We start from the raw sequence: 23,717 nt of genomic DNA on the forward strand, positions 1-23,717 counted from the left end.
GAGGTAAATTTCAGAGTTATTCTATAATTAAAGAGTACGCATGAATTGATGTTGGTAACGCACAAAACTTGTTCTCTGAATGCCAAACTTTTTATAGGAATATAAAAGACCGGTATTTAATTAAGTGCTCTTAGTATTTCAAAGAAAAAAAATGCGCAAGATACAAAGGACCCAAAGGTGTGTATTAAGGATTAAGTAACTTAGCAATTACAAAGATTTAATTAAATCTTTGTTAAAATAAAAAGTAGTTAAAATATTATTAAGTCGTAGAAAAATATTACAAAAAACTTTGAATATTGCTTCTAACATAATATTTCACGGAAAGGAAGAATTTTTATCCTAAAAGAAAATTATTATATATTAACATATAAAAACTCCTAAACATATAAAACTCCTAACTGTTAAAAATAATTTATTATTATTAATATTTTTTAATGCAATTATGTAACTCGCAATAATGCGAAAATATTCAACTCACATATAAGAAAATGTCAATTATTGTATAATGATTAATAATGAAACAGACTGATTTGCTTCTCTTTGTCATTTCGTAGTAATTTATAAACAACCTGATTGTTCTCCCATGACAAACCATCAGTAAAATGTATCATTTGTGATAATTCTATTATGTGTAGTCAATAATTTACTGCCAACAGGTGACCTATTAATAGTTTATGTCTCTTTAATTATTAGCTCGTGTATATCATTAAAACGTTACAAACAAACAGATAATTTACCGCTTGATAATTGTCGATCGAACAACGAAATTGTTCCGTTTAACTAGAAGAGATGTATATAATCAAAACTGTTAAATCAATGCATTCGATCTCTGACACATTCAAACTCAAAATTTATATGTATTAAGAAGTAAAAACACATATGATATGATGATAATGTGAACAGTTTTGTATAAAATATTTTGCTAATGTAATTACGCGACATACGCGACATTACGCGATAATTATAGCATATATTATATATATACTATAACTCTCATATATGGTCTTGACAAAGATGAGCAGGTTGTTACAAACGCAAGTTGTTCGTTCAAGATCATGTAAAATGCAAAGAGAAGATGAACGCTCTAAAGCATTTCGTACAAAGTGCCTCAAGGGTCACGTACTTTCTTTTGCCCTGCGGATACCTCAGCAAATTTCGAGTAAATTTTTCCTTAGTAAAAATTTCTTTGAACTTCAACTTTTATCACAGCTTTTCCATTTTTAATTATTAATTATCTACTAACTAGCATTTAATTTACAATTTTGTAAAATGTCCTTGAGATTAACATTAATTATCTTTCTGAATTTCTAAATCGTCAAAATATTTATTTTTAGTCCAAATTGTGCTTTTAATTCAATAGATATTTTGACAGAAACAATGAGCCTAAGCTATTAAGAACAACGGTAAACTTGAAAAGAAACTAGTAATCTCAGCTCTACTTTCTCAAGATTCCAAGGAAGTAAAGGTAACTACATAAATGCCATTATCAGGAGACTTACGTTGACGTACTATAATTTTTAAATGATCAAATATTTTAATTTTATATACTGTTATGTTGTTGAACATAAATAAAATATACCTTAAGAAATATTTCATATTTCTTTCCTTGCTTATAATTCTTCTTTTTCGTGAAATATTTTAAGAAATTATTTATCGTAGTAAGAAATAAAGAGCTACATATAAATTGTTCTTTTATTTCAAAAGTGTATAACTAAAAAATAAAGCTTTTCAGAAAAGAGGAAAAATATTATTGAATTTAACAAAAAATTATTGATTTGAAAATGAAATTATATCGACAAAAAGAGTATATACTTTTAGAAATGTCTTTTTTGTTTCAACCCTTAAAAAAAAACCACTTTTTTATTGTAATGATTTTTTGATATCTCTCTCTCATAGAATTATAATAAATCCGGAATAATTTTAAAAAATAACATAACTTCAAAATATCTTCAATAATTTATATTCACCTTCGTTAACTAAAATATGACTCAAATTCAAAATAAAATAATTCCTTCTTCAAACTTCGATCACTACAACTGTCTTAATTCTAATTGTTCTCTGTAGAAGATTCTTCTTTTTATTTAAAAACGACACAACAAAATAGGTTACTCTTGAAACAAAGTATTATAATCTCTTATTCAAAAAACTTAAAAACGACACAAATGCCGTTTGGCGAATAAATTATAAAATTAAGTTAATTTACTTTCAATTACTAATAAATTAAAATAGATCTTTACTTAATTCAATAATAACTTGAAAATTACTTTTTTTTTTAAATTATGTCATTTTTATAGTAGAGAATAATATATTTTTCGATATCCTGTACATTCTCGCTGTACATTCTCCGCACATTTTATCCGAAGACAAAATCATTATGTGAAAAGAAAATAACTTTTTACACACAAGGAATACGATTATTTGCAGTAAGGAGGAGCGCAGGTGTGAATGCGTCTTAAAATTCTTGTCGACGCGAGCGTAGTTCACGGTACCGTTCGCGCGTGCGGAGAAAGTACACCTCGAGGTAGGATCGAGGCACAAAGTTCACTGGGTTCATCGTTAACTACGTCCATGGAACGGTGAAACTTCGTAACTTACCGGTGGCAAAGTTCCACTGGCAAACTTTTCGCGTCCGAGAATCACTTTGTGTATGCCCGCCCGCTTCAGTCCTTTGAGTACGCGGGCATGAGAGAGCATCAGTTTGTTCAACGTACCTGCTGCTATCCGCCGAATGCATTCACCGTTTCATCGACTAAATTTTCAGTTTGCATAGCCACGTCCCTTACTTTAGTCGCGCGAGGTTAACGAATCGAACTTCCTCCTCTTATTTTTGCGAGACACGTCAAGCCTCAAAGAAGGAAAAACGTATTGCGCTACAAACGCTTGCGATCTTTTATTTACTTTTAGCATAGCATTTCTGCGAGGATAGAATAAAGGAGATAAGTATATTTATTGGAAACATTCGTAGAACAATTGTATTGTGTAAAATATCCCGCTGGATGTACATAAATTTTAGTTAAAAGCTAAACATGAGATAACATTACGTCTGTCGAATCTGTGTGAATTTATTTTGGAGAGAAATATTTTTAAAAAACATTTTACACTCACACGAATTGAAAATTCATTAATTTTGAAATACAGCATTTCAAGCAATAAAAATTAAATAATATTTTCAATCAAAATAGAAAAATAACAAGCTGCTCTTATTGAGCAACCCACAATATCTTTACCAGTGAAAATACAGTCGGTTTTATTTCGCATTACAAATAGCAAAACAAAAATTTCGTTCGGTTACAATCTGCTTCCTCAAATCGACGATATATGTTGGCCATGTATCAAACGCAACCCGAAAACGAATCGGTAAATTTACATTTCCCTCACCGAAATTGCATCTTTATTTTCAATCACGGGCAAAATCGGGACAACTGCCAACAGACCGCCATAACTTGCGATTTCGAGTGTTACATCGAATCGCACGTTGCACCCATAATTCACGTTTCATACCGTCCCTTAGTGCATACAAAATTGAACCCTTTTCGCCCCACAAGTCATTATTGTGCACGCATAAACAGTAATACGCTTTACAGTATTGATGCGTACGCTTTCATTTAGCTTGCTGATATGAAATGTGTTTTTATTGTATTTACGTTCAACCACGGAATCAATATCGCTCGCTCTTTGTCCGTAATAATACCCGTGATATTTAACGAAATGATAAATAATCTGTACAAAGAAATTTAAGAAAAAACAAAGTACTAAAATTGGATTTATCGCAGGAATTAAGTAAATAAATAACAGATAGTCTTTATCTCATTTTGTCTGCTCATGAATTATTCATATTTTTATGTTTATTTATATGATATATTAAACATTATATACGATGTAAATATAACACTTTATCATTAAAAAGCAATTTATCATTTTTTATCAGACATTAAATCGTAAAAATTATTTCTATTGTATGTTGAATTGTGTTAATTGAAATACCGTTACTTTGCTAATAATTTTTTTTCTTTCTAATTAACCATATTCCATTTAAAAAAATGTTAATCCATCATTTGTAAACTTAAATAATTTTTATTGCACTTTCCGAAGTGCTTGTCAAAGTACACTCAGATTTGATGTAGCTCTCACAATAAAATAATCCTCCCTCTCAACGCTCTCACCATGGATTTATCCGTTAAAATTAGTGCGGTTAAAACACGTAATGCCGTAACGATTACAGGAGCGATTACGCGGATCTCGCTATGCAATTGGTTCCACTCATTTCCAACGGGATGACGGTATCCCCACCGGTATGAGTTTACCGTGCACACGTAACGGAAGATAAATACGGCAGTATAACTTCGCCGTACAAGCCAATTTGGCAACGAAATGTCATTAGGAAGTGACGTATGTAACGGCGTTAATTGTAATGCCGGTGCGAAAGCGGATGGTAATTCGTTATCTCATCCTGTACATGTAAGCAAATATAAGACATCGATCGTCACGAGCCGTGTATCTACGCACACATGAAAGGTCAACGTCATATCGAATGCCAAAAGAAAACTTAATCATTTACTACTGACACAAATATACATTAATATCTCTTTGAAATGACAAACTAAAAATGTCCATATAAATAAATAAATATCAATATTTTTACAAGCGGAACACTAGTATTAATATCGTGTATTGGTTTGATAGAAAAAATAGATGTGAATAAATATTTACAAATATTTATTATATCATATATAACTTATTTATATATAACCATTATATTCGTTCACACATATAACTTGCAACAACATGTTGCAATGTAAATTATATTTATATAATTCATTTTAATACTTTCTTAAATTTTTATAATAATCTCACTTCAAAAGAGTAAAAATTCTGCCACTTTTTTCAAGAACGGCAAAATTTTCATTCTTTAAAAGTGAAATTTCACTCTTTGAAGTGAAATTCACTTCAAAGAATTTAGAGAATAGGAGACAAATATAAAATTATAAATTCTGAGCAAAAATTTCAATTTTTTAGATATATTTTCCTAATAATTGGAGTAATAAAATTTAATCTGAATTTATATATTTATTTACGTAATTTCTAATCGCAAAATAAATAAGAGATAAACGAAAGGTTAATCTTCTATCTTAATAAAAGCTATTGGAAAGGATAATGCATGTTAGTCTACGTGATATCGTATTACCAGTCATTTGATAAGATTAGCGTACACTGGATTTATCTTTTATTTGTCAGACATATTAATTTTAACGCGTAAACAATTTAAATCGTGTTGATTCCCGGAGATTGCTAATAATATCAGGGTCGTAAAAGTGTATCACAGTATTGCACTCACTTCTTTTTCTTTCCTTCCGTACAATTTAAACAAGATGAAATTAAAATACTATTCACGTCATCTATGCTGATGCAAGTCCATTAATATCTAGTTTGAAAGTTAATAACGTATCACGTTCATCATTATATCACGTTTCATTTCCAATTACGAAAATGACTTGTCACAAATATAAAGAAATTAGTTGAGGAAAATCGTGTACTTTATTATTATTTTTTGTATGTAATAAAATTTTATTAAATAAAAATAAAAAATCTTTGAGAGCCAAATTGAATAATAAGTTGCGATTATAATTTATTATATATAACAATTAATTAAACATTTCAATGGGATTAGGATCCTCTTTAACAATTACATTAATACCATAAATAAATTGTGTACAAAATTGATTAGACACAATTTTGTATTGGTTGTATATGATTGGATGATCAGATACAATTGGACAATTATACACAATTGGATCATTAAAATGTGTTTACAATTACAAAAATTATTTGTTCGTCGCTATATAAACTGTAGATAAGATATATCAAAATGAAGTATTCAACTCGCATTCATAATGTGTCCATTAATGTCCAAATTTCCAAATATATTAAATAATAAAATTTGAGTCAATGAAATAAAGATTGAAAATTAAACTAAAGGTAATTGAATCAAAACTTACATGGCAGTTAAAAATGGACATATCATGCGATATTGACAGTACTTATCATGAATCTAACGAGATATATGACAAACAACAACACAACAAGACACTCGATAAACTAAAAAAGAAGAGGAAGCATCAAATATTAAAAATTAAAGTAGTGTATAAGAAATCTAAAAATTCCTTGTCACTTTGTACGTTCAAGCCATTTTTTGTTTATACATATAAATATTCTTTCAGATATTAGTCATTTGTTTAAAAAGCTTTCTTTTAAATTACTTTAAATAGCTTAGTTATCATCGAATAAAAAATGCCTCTAAGAACTCAAAATTAAATAAGAAATAGAAGGAATAGTAAAGCTAGATCTTTAATGCTTGAATCATTCAATCTAAATTACTACATATTACGTATATATGTACATGCATGTATTTAACATATTAACATCTTTCTAATAGGATGTCTGATTGAGCATCAAATTATTAAAATTGTTTATCAATTTGATTCGTGATATTACTATAGTAGTTTAATTGCATTTATAAGTCCGAAAAATCAATTCGGCGCGCAGAATGACTACAAATATAGTATATATGAATGTATATATATATATATATGTGTGTGTGTGTGTGTGTGTGTGTGTGTGTGTGTGTGTGTAATGATGTGTATTAATGAATGTCTAAAAGATGTGTACATTCAGCAGTTTTGTAATGTAATATAATGTAACAATGTTTTGTTTAAAAAGAATTATTTTAAAAATTCTATTTTAGAAATTAATTACAAAAATCAATAATAAAAACTGATTGCATATATCTATAACTTCTATTTTATCAAAATAAAAGATAATTCCGGATATGCAGCAATTGATTATTTATACGGTATTACAGGGATTGAAATTATAATAATCTGAATAACAATTTAAGCAACAATTTGAGACAAGTGCATTCACGCATGATCTGCCATTACGGTATCCCGATGCGCAATTGTATTCCGTACTTAATCTTAATTAATCGCGGGTATTAGGATATACGTGAGGTTAGATCTCGGTACTGTTGTGCAGTTCATCAATGAAATGTGCCATTCCGAATCGTTTGTTCATGGAACGGAACTTCGGATCCACATTCGGTCTTTTCCACGATGACTCCGAAGCACTTTGCTAGATTAGAATAAACCGATGCTATCGACGTCTTTATTCGCAGTCACCTAAAACTGTCGACCCTCCTTCGTGCCAAGATATATCTTTATGACTGTGGCATTAGAGAGACTTATTCTATAGTAAATGGCATTGGTTGAACTTTGATCGTAATATATGGCGAACATTGCATTGATATATACATATATGTATATATATATATATATATATATATATATATATATATATAATATATATATGTATAAGTATCTCCGAGCAACTTATTCATCATATACGATTCAGACAAGAATAATGTCGCAGAGTACGATTGTATAATATAGGTCAGAAATAATATTATTATTAAATTCAAGAAAGGCAAGATATTCTCGTAATTTGATTTCCATTATCCACACACTGTGATAATTATTTTACCAAAATTAATATTATTGAATCTATAAACGTAAAGAGATGCTACATGTCTATTAACTTCTAAAGATAAAGATAGAGAAGATAAAGAAAAAGAGAGAAAGAGAGAGAGAGAAGACAAAAAGAGAAATTCATCACGATTACCATTATTATCTTGCCTAAATTATATGTACAATAATTATTAAAATAACGTGTAAGCGAAAGATGTGTTTCAAATTGCATTATAATTAATTATCCTTCTAAAAATTTGACGATTAAAATAGCTATTCAGCGCGATAAATAATTTTAATATTTTCGCGCCTACGTTTTTTGAAGCTGCGTAAACCATATAACTCCGAACGCTTTTGGACAATAAGCGAAGTGAACAATAATCCCAAATATTTGCGTATGCCTGCGTATCTCATGTGCGTTCCTATATCTATATTGCTTATGGATTAAGCGAAATATATGGCGGTGAAACAGACGCTAATACTAGCGCACAGGTAGCGCGATAGTTCTCATGAGCGAATTGCTCGGATGCTTCGAGTTCCTGCAAGGCGGGGCCGATACATGGAATTCAGTTACAGCGATGCCTTAATGGTGCAATGGGCTTTACTCCAAGTGTATTCTAATATACACATTTAAGTGGTTAACGCATTACCGAATTGCAAGTTAAATCGACTCGCGGGGCAATTGATCGCCTCGACATTTCTCCACGCTTTCGCATAATGGAGATTCTATCCCTCCCCCCCCGAGATATTTCCCGCCGCCCGATAACATTTACCTAGCTCGCCTTGCCGTGCCGTAAAAAGTACCACGGGAAAAGCACAGAAGATTAATTCGCATGACCGGTACGTACAAGCGACGCGAATGGAAATGCTCGTAAAAGTAGTAACAAAAAACGCGAGGAAGGCTTCCGCAATGTTGCAATTGCGATGTCTCTTTCTGATTTGCAATAAACTGAATCGATAGTTAATCGAGTTCGTTTCAGTACTTGTAAACTCGAGTTCACTTGCACAATTTTTTGCGTAAACAAACATTTATTTCTAGATATATTATGCAAATTAATACAAAAGCTGCATGCTTGGGTAATTTGAAAATGTAAAAGCTGGGCTGAAAATGTAAATACTTAGGCGGTACATTTATGCACGTTCTTCTCTCAGAATGCAAATATTTAAGATTGTAAAAAATTATTATGCTTGAAGAAAATATGTGACAGTAAAGGAATGTTGCAATTCACATTTCTTATTTATAAAAAGTATTTAAAAAAATGATTTTGGAAGAAATTTGCTTTTAAAAGCTGAGTATATAAAATAAAATCAATACTTTTCATATTGTGTGTGTGTGTGTGTGTGTGTGTGTGTGTGTGTGTGTGTGTGTGTGTGTGTGTGTGTGTGCAGAGAGTTTGGAAAATAATGATAAATCTTTCGCATGGAGGCAGAATGGACTAAACTGAGAAGAAAAGTTCTTTACCATTTTGTATTTTTCGTAATAGTTAACCAGATATTAATTGCTAAAAATTACCGAAAATTGGTCTTTAATAATGTTTTACTCAAATACTGTCAATTTTATAAAAAAACTGCAAAAAACGAAAATTGTTTATTTTCTTCTCATAGAACTCTACAAATGTTTTCAGAATTTTATCAAATTTTTCGTATATTTTAATTCTTAAAAACACATACGTTTCGATCTATTTGTCAGGTTATCCTCAGTGTATACATGTCAATAAATTTAATAAAAATCATTGTTAATACAAATTTAATTAAAATCATAAAACGATTAAATACATTATAGTTACGCAAAGTGGACCTATTTTTTATCTATTCAGTTACAACAATGCTTTTAGTCTTATCATTTTGTAGTTACATTCTTCTACAATATTACATCGGTCGCAATTTCCGTAATGATAATAAAATTAGTTGAACATGTAGAATCATTCCGTAAAATTGTGCAAGCATAATTTTCAATATGAAGGTTTAGTCAGAATATGTCAAATTAATTTAACAGAAGCAAATGCGATTACGCACGATTAAGAAAATTGAAAACAGTTCCGTTAGAAATGACTAATGTCTCAACAGTCATAGTAGTTGAGTAACATTAGTAATTTCTGACGGAACTGTTTCCAATTTTCTTAACTTTAATCGCCTTTCTGTTAAATTAATTTGACATTGTTTCAATCATGGATTGTTCTAAATCTTTACATTGAGAATGTGTGCTTGCACAATTTTACGGAATGACTCTACATGTTCAACTAATTTTATTATCATTACGAACAAATTGCGACTGATGTAATAGAAGAATGTAATTACAAAGATGACAAGACTGAAAGCATTGCATTGTTGTGATTGAAAATAGATATAAAGAAATAGGTCCACCACTTTGCGTACTACAACTATAATGTATTTAACAATAAACAATTTTAAGTGGCTAACATTCAAAAATAATTCTATATATAAAGGGCATATACCACTAGGCAAGATCTTGGAAGCGAAATAACAGTTTATTCAAATCAAGAATATATATATATATATATATATATATATATATAGAGAGAGAGAGAGAGAGAGAGAGAGAGAGAGAGAGAGAGACGTTTCAGTCTTGATTAGACCACCAGTTAAATTAATTTCAACAAGAAACGACACATAGCACCACATCGATTAACATAGAACAAAATTATGTGTTCATCAAAATCTAAACGTTTTAAGTAGTAATAATTAACAAATCTGTAAAAAATGGACAAATTTTCATGCAATATGCATTCAATGTACTGTAATTAATGTCATGTTTTGTTTAAGAATTTATACTGAAGATGGTCTAATCAAGACCGAAACATATATACAAGTATGTATATATATATATATATATATATATATATATATATATATTATATATATATATTTTTTCTTGATTTGAATAAACTGTTATTTCGCTTTCAAGATCTTGCGTAGTGATGTATGCCCTTTACATATAGGATTATTTTTATAATGTATTTAACTATTTTATGATTTTTATTAAATTGCGATAATTTATTGACATGTATACACTGAGGATGATCTGACTAATAGATCAAAATATGTATATGTTTTTAAGAATTGAAATATACGAAAAATTTGGCTCTTAGCTCTTCCGTTATTCATTTTTGTTCATTATTATTGAAGCATTATAAGTTTATCTTTATATATTATAATATTTTATCAACTTTTTAGTATTGCATTTTCTCATTTTTATCAACATGAGAAAATACGGTATTAAAAAATTCTAAAAAAATTCTAAAAAAAAAGCTCTATGACAAGAAAATAAACAATTTTTGTCTCTTGCAATTTTTCTGTAAAATTGATAGTATTTGAGTAAAAATTTTTAGCAATTAATATTTTGTTAACTTGCAAAATTGCAAAATGATAGAGGATTTTTCTTCTTAGTTTAGTCCATTCTGCCCCAAAAAATCTATTTTCATCATTATTTTCCAAACAATCTGTATATATAAGGTGATTTTAACATATTTCATCACCCATCATGAACAGGTAGTTTTGAGAATTTTTTCAGAATTTTTGAATACCGTATTTTCTCATGTTGGTAAAAATAAGAAAATGCTGTATATTTTTTTATTGCCATTAATTGCAAAGTATTCTATAAAAAATTAACCCTCGGTAATAAACATAATAATTTTCCAATCTTTTACTACGCACAGATTGTTCGTGTCTAGATTAATCGACAAGTATTTTTTTTTCTTAGTATTGACAAAATTTACTTTACTGCATAATGAAAAATACAAATGTAAAAGTCCTAAAAGTTGCTTATGCTCATCAATCTTAAAAGTAGTACAATTTACTTTACTGTAAGATTTATTTTACTGTAAGGTGGTAATAATCGCTTAAAATAATGTACTCTATATATATATATATATATATATATATATATATATATGTATAGTCATCATTTTAAGTAATTATCACCTTACAGTAAAATAAATCTCACTATATATATATAATCACAATTCACTTTTTACTTTACATCTCTATTTTTACATTTAGTAAAATTTATCATAAATTCGACAGAAACTGCCAGAATATTTTTACTAGACTTTTAAGGTCAAAATTACTCAACTATTTTTCGTGTAGTATTTCAAAGAAAAAAATGCGTTGGATACGAATGACCCATCGTGTGTACTAAGGATTAGGAAAATTAAAATCATATATTTAAAATGAACAAGTAAAAAATTTCTTTGAGACAATAAATTTAAAATAGTAAGTGTTTTAAGTATATTAAAAAATGGATGTTCCCCTTTATTACATACAAAATAAAATAATATAAGATTATATATATATATATATATATATATATATATCTATATATGTATATAATCTTGACCTATTTTATTTTAAACTGTAAGTTCGCGCGCATTTAATCCCGTTAAGTACAAAAAATAATTTATGTGTATTACTATTTTTTTCAAAGCTTAATTACAATTATAATCTGACTCAATTATTTTATTTTTATGACTATTTCCTCACATTATCAGAGATAATGTAGAAACTCTAGAGATATATCTCCATTTATTGCTGTCTTTTTTGTCTACACTTGCACATTTGCAATTATTACTTCCACAATATAAATAATTACATAATTTATTTTTAAATTTAATATCAGAACAATGGCATACAAACGCAGCTTGGTAAATTAAATTTATTCACAAATTGTTAACACTTTTTGTTAACATATTATGGACAACAAAAAGTATGTATAAAAGCTCATCAGAAATCACAATTGTTTATTGTTTATTTGATAATAGCATACTAATGCGCGTAAATGCAATTCGCATTGCGGAAACGAAAGCTAGGCTTTGAAGTAAGAACACTCGTTAACGAGCTCGTTAACGCGAAGGAGGAGTCTAAACAAAGAGATAGAGCGAGTAGTTGAGAGTATTGATAACGACGTCTCGAGTAAAAAAAAGAGAGAGAATTCGCGGCTATTCTGTGCCAACAGAGCAGAAGTCATACGAAAAGTTTCAACAAACTTATTAGTGAAATTATTGCACAAGATTTGTCTGACATTTTCCCATGCTTTATCATCATGCATTTAACATCAGAGGACTTTTTGTCAATAGAGTGTTACCGAACCGACAATCTTTCGTTTGAATTGTAAAATAAAGAGTTCTTCGCAATCTGAACATTTAAAGTATAATTAAACGAGAAAATCTTATCGTTCATTTGAATTTAAGTGGACTTTGCGAAACTTTCTGCTTAAAACTTATTCGCGTCCGGATAAAGATATCGAATTAAGTTTAAAATAGAAAAAATAAAACAAAAAATAAAAATGTTCAGCAAAAAAAAACAGAAAATTCTTACATATTCATCCAATATAATTAATTGAAAGCAACCTCGTTATGAATTGGTGTTAATTGTGACTGCGATCGTGTGAATAAAAAATAATGCCTTACGCAATTTAACTTATCGGACTCAATTAACAAAGAGATCTATTCACCAATTGATGGTGAATCGCCGTTATCCTCTCGTCGACTGCTTCAGATGCTATTTTATTCATGTCGCCAGATGCCAAAAAGCACTGTCACTTGTTTTGATCGAAAAATTCAATACTTCCGTCACGCGGAATTCGACAAAAATCGTGGACGCAAAGCGAGATAGATGTTAAAGCAAGAAATCGCATCCGTGTATCGCCCGAAAATATTCCTAAATAAACAATAATAAGTTAAATGTACTATTTGTGTTAACTACAATATACATATTAATAATATCCTCGGTAAATAATCCATAATCTATAAATCTATAATCATTTTTTATTCTCTCCATCTGCAATCTGGGTTTCTTTTGTTCAATCCATGTTTATTACTGTTCTAAATTTTTTTAAAATGTGGCAAAATTCAGAGTTACTTTTAACATCCCTATTACACTATTACCAAATAATTTAATTCAAATGTTAAAATCCTGATTTAATAAAAATTGAAATTTAAGCCGAAATAAGGAAAAAATAAAAATTTGTTTAAAAATAACAATTTAGCAAAAATAAAAACCGGAACATAAATGCAAAAGGAGAGTAACAAAAGCATAAAAAAAATAAAGCTTCTACAAGGCGAAAATTGAAATAACGAAATGTAAAAGTGTTTACGCTTCTTTTATGTTGTCTCAATTTTCGTTTGTTAGAAGTTTTATTTCAGTTTTACTGAGTTTCATTTCTCCCTTTACATTCGACTCCGATTTTTATTTTCGCCAAGGTAGCAATAAGGAAACCGGATAAATGTTCAGAAGTGGTGCTCCCCAAAAATCGCGGTTTTTTCTTCAATAATAAACAAAAACTAGTTATAAAAAGACATGTATACTATGTTAAGAGGGAAGTTGTGGTTTTGTGGGAAAAAATTCTATTTCAAAAACAAATAAGACAGTTTTATTTTTGAACATGTGACAAGTTGTATGCTTCTAAGCAGAGAAGGGAAGTAGAGTGAACTTCGTTTTGCGTTGGAAAACGTACGAGTGGGACAATACTCTCTGCGGGGGAGGCGGCACTGCCCGCAAAAAATATAACCTAACTCAACCCATATTTTAGTATTAGGTGGCCCTCGTTTTGCGTTGTACGCAAGCTATTCAATACTAAAATATAGGTTGCCTCCACACTTTATAACGAGGAATGAGAACTATTATTTATTCTTATCATTGACGAGACTTAAAAATTCGTATAGTCGCATATTGAAAGCTGTTAGCAAACTGCGAGAACTATGTCGACTGTTTACAAAATATTTGCGACTTTCCGTGACTTTTCTAATCTTGTTTACATTTCAAAAGATTAGTACGGCATACAATGAGAGCAAAAAATATTCGTACAAGAGAATTTGCTTAAGAAAAAAAGAATTCAAGAAAAAAGTCTTATTTGTAGAAAATAAATATTTAATTAGCAATTTTATACAATAAATACATTCTGTTCTAACATAAACAAACGAGCTTCGTCTGATTTTAGAAGCTAAATTTCTCGTTTGTACTTTTTGAGTATTCAAACAATACAATTTTTAATTTTTACTTATTTTTCGAATGATATATTTTGTATAATTAATACACATCTTTTTGGTACATATAATTTTAAGAAACATACAGTCTATTTTATTCTTTATGAAGAAATTATTAATTATCCAACAAGAAATTATCGTCAATTAAATGTCGAATCGACATCAAATTGATGTTAAAATCATCGTATTTATATCGATTCAACATGAATTCGATGACTCATTTCTCGCTGGATAATATTTACTTTTTAAAAATAAAATTTTTTTAAAAAATATTTTCTTTGTACGAATACTTTTTGCACTCACTGTATACAGGGTGATTTCAACATATTTCGTTACCCATCATGAGCAAGTAGAGTGAATCGAACTGAGTCGAAAAGTCATCTACCATTTTGCAGTTTACGCAATAGTTAATGAGATATTAAAATTACTAAAAATTGCCAAATATTGATCTTGAATAATTTTTTATTCAAATACTATCAACTTTATAGAAAAGTTGCAAGAGACAAAAATCATTTATTTTCTTCTCATAAAGTTCTGAGAATTTTTTCAGAATTTTTTATCAACTTTTTAGTGCTGCATTTTCTTATTTTTACCAAAATGAGAAAATACAGTATTACAAAATTTAAGCTTATTGCGCGGATTGATGAAGTAAGAGACAATAATCAAACTAAAAATCGACAAAAATGTACAAGTAAATCCCAGCACTGCAATAAATCATATAATTCCTAACTCTGGGTAAAAATGAAGCTCGACGCGCGTGGAGCTTCATTCAGACCGCAGCAACTTCATTGCGCTTATGACACGAGATATTCTTCCTTATTGCGGAATTATACAGCGAAAACCGCTTTGTTCTCAATTAGTCCAACAATGTATTCAATGTTCGATCGTTTCTTGCACGATTCCGGTACTTTCTGCATAGTCGACACATTAATCACGACTCAACAAAAAACACGGAGCTCTTTCCGTCAATACTGACGACGTTTGAAATTTCGTTTATATAAAAAAAGACCCAGATTGTAAATGGAGAGTTAATTACATTACTTATACATATAGTATATTGTTTAAGTTATCCTTACAAGATAAGTCGTATAATTTCTAATTCCAGGTAAAACTAAAGTTCAATATGCACGCGGAGCTCCCTTCAAGCCGTAACAATTTCACTGCACTCGCGAGATATTCTCGACCGCAGAATTATACATCGAAAACTTCATTCTCCATTAATTCAAGTAAACTCAATGTTCGATCACTTCTTCCACGATTCCGATATTCTCGACATTCGAGCCGCGCATATGAAAAACATGAAGCGATTTTCACCAAAACCAAAGTATATATACGCGGAGCCGACCGTTACGGAGCCGTCGCGTCACTTATGTGAATACTCTGAAGTGTGAATAGTGTGAACTTGCAACTGCCATGAGGCATGAGCTGCCCACGATCCCCCCCCCCCCTCCACTCTCTATCACTCGCGACCGAGTATCGTAACGATAGCACGCTATTATTTTCCGAATAATATAATAATCATAATTTCAAACTATGATTAAGACTATCGTATGTGTGATGAGAGGAATAAACGAAACAATTTATGCGGTAATAAAATCTCACCACGTACATGACGAGAGATGTTCTCTCGTACTCTCTTCTCGCGAACTCGAGTATCGAAAAGGAAATTCGAAAAGGAGCAACGAACGATTATCTCATACCTTAATTATTATTTGAAAATGTACTCGATGTAGCTATACATAAATATAGATAATGTTCAATTGCTTGTCGCATGATTCGACACTCCTGATATTCATTCGAACACGAGATTCGTCAAAAAACGAAATAATCGCATGCCAAGATATTCCAAGCTACCGTGACGCATTGCGATTTTGCAAGTGAAGTGAAATGCAGAACGGCTGGAGCGTAACGTCACACGTATGTACGTTATGTCACGTGCCTGCAACAGTCGAAACAAAAACCAAAACTTACTCTATTCCTTCCATCGCGCTAACAGTAGCGTTAATAATTCTCGAATAAAATGCTGCATTCAACAGAAAAAGCAATACTATTACCACAGATTGATTTTGGTAGGTTTGGAGCCTTGATTGAAAACGAAGAATAACAGGTGTCGAAAATATTGATTTTTGTCGACTTAGCATTCCATTTCTTAAGCCTAAATATTTATTAGAATTAAAATATGAAAACAATTGATGGAAACAGATATGTAGAACAGAGAAAAAACTTTCGAATAGTACTTATGTGACATTTTGCCAAATGTATCAGCTCGGTAGAAAAATTTGAAGTTGAAAAAAATAGCAACAACTTATGAAACAACCATCTAGATTCAATAGGAACTAAAAGTAAGAATTCCGATCATATTAAAGAACCTTACGGCAGTTGCAAAATTGCTTTTCTTGCTAAACGCAGCTATCAACTCCAAAGTCCGATGATTAAAACTGCATTTTTTCCGATTGTATTTCTTATAAGATAAGAAATATAATACGAACAGAGTTCGGTTATATTTAAAATAAAGTTATCTAAGATATATTTTTTAAATAAAAAAAAATGTAAGTTATTTAATATTTATTATTTTAAATAATTTCTTCTAACTTATTTCTTTTATTTAATATTTTAAATAAGTCGTATCAGTTTTTTAGTCATCGTCTCCTACGATTTTATATTTTAAAGTTAAGTTTCTGGAACCTATTTTATATTTTTTATTTTAAATAAGTTATATCAGTTATTTTACCGAGCCCTAAAAATACGTGTAAATATGTCTACATGAGCAACTTCATTCGCGTTCGCAACACGAGATATTAGGCCTGGTCTACAATCAGTCGAGAGATATCGTATTTGCATAACCTTTATTTTTCGTGTCTGCTGTCGATGTCGGCTGCCGTCCTTTAGATTGGTCAGGTCCCATCTTTTACACCTAACGATATCCGACAAACATCAGCCGACTTGATTGTAGACGAGGCTTTAGCTGGATCTGTTTGTACTACTTGCATCTTTTTTCACTCAAAATCTTCATTTTCTCACTCTCTAACGTTCGAATATGCGTATATTTATTTTGTTTTAAATACAAAATATACAAAAAATTTTAAAAGTTTCAAATAACACGAACGATCCATTATTTTCTGTATCTCTTTATATAGTTGGATATCGAAAATGAATAATCAAGTTTTACCCAGATAGCACACAATATTTATAAAATATTTACAAAATATTACATACGAGGCTTATTTTAATATGTTTTAAATATTTTTATGATTTTAGATTGCATAGATCATAAACATTCATTATAAATATTATGAAATATTTATTGTAAATCTTGTAGTAAATGCTTTGGAAATACTTAATAAGACATATTTATATTTCAAATAAAAAATACTCTTAACAGAAATTTATTTATATTTATCATAAATATTACATTAAATATTTAATCTATCTTTTAATAATATTTCGAATAAAGCTTTATATAAAACATGTATAAAATATTTATATAACATTTCAAAAAATGATTAATAATAAATATTTATCATAAATATTCTGTGCTGTCAGGATAACATATATCTTAATTATTGTATCTTAATCCAAAAATGTATTTAATTCCAATGCTCGACTGCCTGTCACGTGATTTGGCACTTCAAATATTCATTTAAAATCCTTCAAAAAATATAGGTAAAAATTTATAGATATAAAGATAGAGATAGAGGTCTGAAAATAATTTTGTTGAACATTAAAATACGTAATTTCAAGCATGAATTCAATAAAGTTTTGACATTCTAGCAACCAGTTTACAATATAATTATTTTAACTTTAATTAATATTTTTAAGTACAGAAACAATGATATAAATAGAGTAAGATAATAAGAATAAGACAAGAATGATATAAGTAGAGTAAAATAATAATATACAGTAAGATAATTTATATAAATATTACATACATATGTATACAAGGAGAAAATATGTATTCTTTTCTCTTTTGTAAGATTTCGACAAAATCGCCGTGGCTAGATTCTACAGTATATAACATTTCCAGAATCTACATGAAAAACATTCGATTAATGAACATTTGTACGCCGAAAACGCTAAATAATTTTTAGTCTCAAATGAAATCCAATATACGAAAAATATTCGATATGCGTATCAGTAACTTAGCCACACTCGAAATACTCTTTCATAAATCTATATCTTAATTAAACGAAAAGTACTCAATATTTCTGATATTCGATCACTCACTATATTAAATTATTTGGTATTCCTATTCACCAACGAGATTTAGCAAGAAATTCAATGAAAGTATAAATTTCTTCATACAATATCGATAATTGTTCAACTTGATTATAATTCGAAGAAATTATAAAAAAAATATAAATTCAATCCTAATAATTCTATTAAATGTTATATATCCATTTTTTTAATTTTATGTGACTACTTTTAAAATTTATATGACCCATTTTTGGGTTGACCTGTAAAAATCAGTACAATCGATAAAATCAAAACACATATCAATTAAGTCGCAACAAATTGTTAAATTAAAATTCACGTAGAATCTCTTACAATTTCGAAAAATTTCTATCAAGCTCTGTATGTAATAATGTAATAACATAATAAATAATGGAAATAAGTTCGTTGGATGAAATGCAAAAGTGATAATAGTTAATCATTCTTAGAAATAGATTTCAGATCCGTAGAAAGAAATTTTATGATGAATTTGTACACATTAAAATAGTACATATTAAAGATTGCTTTATATAAAGTATGTAAATGCAATGACATAATGTAATCAACTTTGACTATAAAATAATGTATGTATATTCTCTTTCTCTCTCTCTCTCTCTCTCTCTCTCTCTCTCTCTCTCGCTCTCACTCTCTCTCTCTCTCTTCTTAATTTCTTTACGGAACCAAAGCATGGGATAAAGACCGATTCGAACACACGTCACGCTCGTGGGAAAAAACGACAAGCAAAACACGCGCCGCATCCGGGCCTTCTAGGCGTCGCGATGATTCTCTTTCGTCTAATAAATATTTAATAAATATTACCAAATGATAATAGTTTGCTAATACTTATTAAATATTTGTAAAAGTAACATTATTTTTTATTATATTAACCAAACATTTGATTAGAATTATTTCACCATACATTTAGTAGCAATTACCATAGATGCAGACTTCGAGCGATCAACCACTACTAGAAAATGTACAGTAATTGCTAATGGTGACAATACAACACATTGTATTGCTAGCATTACTTATTATTGTATTGTTAGTATTGTTTTCCTATGTATGCACACAATATTGCCAAGTATTGTTAATGCACTGCTATACATATATGGCTAGTATATTGCTAACGTATTGTTAGTATTGCTACTAGCATTGCCTGTTTTATTACTGCCGCAATATATTTTTTTAAAAATGTACACTGATTGTCATAATGATTGATCCCTCGCCAGACTCTTTTTTTCAATGTATGATAAGGAATACTGAACATACTCATAATAAACGACTATGCATGCTTCAAGCTTTATAATAAAAGTAGCGCATTTCTTTGATCTGAGCCGAAATGCCGACAACTTTCCTATTAGCTATTTCGACCGCCATTTTAAACCTAGTTATCTGTAGTTCAATAAGCGCTTAGTATTATTGGTATATGATATGGTTAATGAGTTCACACAATATGGCTTTTGCGCTACTTTTATCAATATAAAGCTTTATGCATATCTATTCGAAAAACTCTTGTGTCTAATAAATTAATAATGGAACTTTGTGAGGTTAGAATGGCTCAACAAATATTGTCTACTTTATAGAAATTAACACGCAGAACGAAATATCTTATCTCAATGTAGCTTGGGGACCTTTTGAAGTTAAGGGAAAAAACGTAAGAAATAAGAAAATAACACCTGCTTATAGACCAATCGCCAGAGATTTTAAAAAAGAAGAAATTATTTACAAGTATTTTATTGTTTTAATCGACACCCCTTAATGTTGTAGCACTTTTAAATTTAGTCTTTTTATATCTCAAACTGTCGATTAAAACAATAAAATATCTGTAAATAATTTCTTCCTTTTTCGCCGCCAATTCCATCTCTAACGACTGACCTATTATTTAAATTATGATATCATAAATATCCGAAGTACATTGTCAGTTATGCCTCAATGATTTAGAAATTAATTCCAAATTGGATCAAATGCGACAAATTGACAATGATTTCATAACGAATAAAGATTTTATTCATTATTTCAATATATCAATTTTTCCTTGAGTCAGGCGTTATTATAATGATTATTTTCTACGAAGAAAAATACATAAGAAAACATACAAATAAAACAATCCCCGAGTGGTCGGGAAACCATTGAAAATTTGTACCTTCCTTTAGTTCGAACTTGCAGCATATTGGAATGTCGCGAAGCAAATGCACTTTTTACAACAGTTAGCACTACTAGTATCAACCGTTACAGAAATATTATAAAGAATATTATAAAGGGTGCTCATATTACCTGCAGATCTCATAATACTCAAATTCTATCCTATATCTCTACATTTAATTTTGCTAATTTTATACATAGCAGCTTTTAGTATAATCTAAGTGCAAATAATCGAATTCGCTATTAGAAACACAGACAGAAAAATTCAGTTTGAATTTCGTAAACCGTCGTATGATATAACTATTGGTAGATCGGGAATAACAACTCAGGGACAATAACAGCTAGCCTCGTTTGTTGACACGGCGCGGAGATACGGCTAACACGACCAACGGATGACACAACGTGCGCTACGCGTGCTACGCACTACGCATCACATACTACTACGCAAGGTGACGCTTGAACGGACAGCAGTGACGCGGCCACTGTATGTGCCATTGCATTATCACTCCTCGTAATGTAATCATTCCGATCAATTAGCGACCCGCGTGATTAGTCGACTTCTCTGTTTAACGCTACATAAGCGTGACTACTTGACAGGGCGCAAAGAGGCCATGTTACTTCAACCATAGATATGATGTTACTTCAGATCATCGCGCATATCTATTCCTTTAATCGCGTTTGCTTTGACGCTCACAACGCTTTAAGTATCATTTCATCCCTGTATCTATCAAATATTAAGTCTGTTCGCGTTATTTAAAATCCTCAAAAATTTTTACACACAAAGTAAGATAAATAGATATTCGGATGTTGAAAAGAGAGAAAGGTGAGTGCAAAAAGTGCAAGCAGACTTTTTAAACAAAGACAAATGATGCTTACAAGCAACGCTAACGCCAACGAGAACGCAATATTTATATTATATTGTATATATAAGTGATAAAAAGTAAGACGAATTTCCTTCGTCTATTATTTCGCGATAATTTATTGTTCTAAATTATAATAATATTATTAGAAATGAAATATATATAATCTCGCATCTTGTTTTAATTTTCTTATCACGATTTATTTTGATTACGATAGATTTAATTTGTCCATTTTATCATTTTTAAATTGTGAACACGCAGGAATTTAAGCCACAATCAATCGAATGAGTCAATTAGTGGAAAGCAGTATTTATTAATATTTATTAATTAATATTTTCGTCTAATTGAGTATTGCCTTACGGTTGATAATGGAAGTGCCGTGCGAAGACTCAAAGAGCGAACGTCGTATTCTAGTAATTAATAATATAATTAATTAATTGTGTTTTTATAGACGTTATATTATGTGATAATGAAATATCTTGACAGAAGGATAAGATCTGAGAGGCATTGAGTATTGGCGAAACAACCATGAGGTAAATTAATTAATATTTATACGTTTGTATTTGTACTTGTAGAGAGACAACCATTTCTCTTTATTAGATTCGTATTCCAATAAAAATTCAAGAAAAAGAAAACACATTTAGTAAAAATAATTAGAATTAAATATTAGAAGTAAGAATATATAATTAAAATATTATTTTCTTTTGAAAATACATAATTAGTTTCTAAGATATCTATTTGAATAAAAATTTTGATGCATGCGGTAATAATTTTTTGATATACTGGTTATTTTACTAGGCAACTGCTATAATTCTTATGTTTCTGTGTTATAAATCAAACGTAATTTACAATTTCGCCATTGCGCATCGATGTATCACAAAGATTATTTTTTATTTTATTAATATTTTATCTTTTATTCGAGGAAATATCTGTGATGCTATATATAGATAGATGTTACAAATAGATGAATTTACAGATTACATATAGAGATTTACAGACAGATGTAAATCCATTACTTTGAAGTAACTTAAAAAAGAGATTGGCGGAAATATTTTTGCTTCTCTATTTCATACTGTTTTCGTATATATAATTTCTATACTCTCTTTTTCTCTACAAATCTTCCTATTTCATCTTCTATATCACACTTCTATATTATACTATTATAAAAATATTTTCAACAATTTCGAATATGTACGATGAATGGAAATAGCTTAATTGAAGTATGTAATAAATTTATACTTTTTCGCGGACAGATTCTATTATAGACAACTTCACATGTTGTAATGTTATTAGGTGTTGGAATTAATTCGTAGCGTTTTTTAATGAAAGAATGTTATTTATTTCACATGAGCATTAAAAAATACATTAATGAAAGTACTTCCCATCACTTGTAAAACGCTACGAATTAATTCCAACACCTAATAGTATAGAACGTAAATGAAAAAATAGAAAAATCAAAAAAAGAATTTAAAAACTAAAGCCGCTTTCTACTAAAGATTAAAAATTACCATTAGAAAATGTATGAATGAATTTTATGGATGAATTTCTTAACTTTTGATCTTTAGATGATCATATGCTGCAAAAAATAAAATCGATTTTATTATTTTTTTTAATTTTCTTATTTTTTGGTTTATAGCACTATAGATTCTCAGTACTGACGGTGAATTTTGGAATACAGTTTATATCGTATATCAAGTGCATCAGTGTCGAGTAGAGAGTCAATCATTCATTCCCTTTTATTAAAAATTTTTATTTCAATAAGAACTAAAAAAAAAAGAAAATATATAATTAAGCAAAATTAAATAGAATTAAAAATTATTCCCGATAAAAAAATTGCATGAATATGTATAAATATGTATAAATATACATAAACATGCATAAATATTCATAATATACATAATTTTATATGAAATTTATCCATATATGTTCATACATTCTTCTTTCTTTTTAGTATAATAGAAATAGATAATAATAGTAATATATGT

General features: G+C 29.3%; 1 protein-coding gene across 11 annotated transcripts in view; it reads right to left on the reverse strand.

Moving 5' to 3' along the window:
• LOC105153659 (A-type potassium channel modulatory protein DPP6) overlaps nucleotides 1-23,717 on the reverse strand; it is a 635,032-nt gene that overhangs the window by 559,696 nt on the left and 51,619 nt on the right. For 2 of the 11 annotated variants that reach the window (XM_087408069.1, XM_087408067.1), the window contains exon 1: nucleotides 15,598-15,927. The exons of the other annotated variants lie outside the window; for them this stretch is intronic. The gene's annotated coding sequence lies outside the window, so the exon portion shown is untranslated. Of the gene's footprint in view, nucleotides 1-15,597; nucleotides 15,928-23,717 lie in introns of those variants that run through there. 11 annotated transcript variants of the gene reach the window in all.

Source organism: Acromyrmex echinatior, chromosome 7 (genome assembly GCF_024713525.1).
Source record: "Acromyrmex echinatior isolate Ae372 chromosome 7, ASM2471352v2, whole genome shotgun sequence".
NCBI classification, from domain to species: domain Eukaryota; kingdom Metazoa; phylum Arthropoda; class Insecta; order Hymenoptera; family Formicidae; genus Acromyrmex; species Acromyrmex echinatior.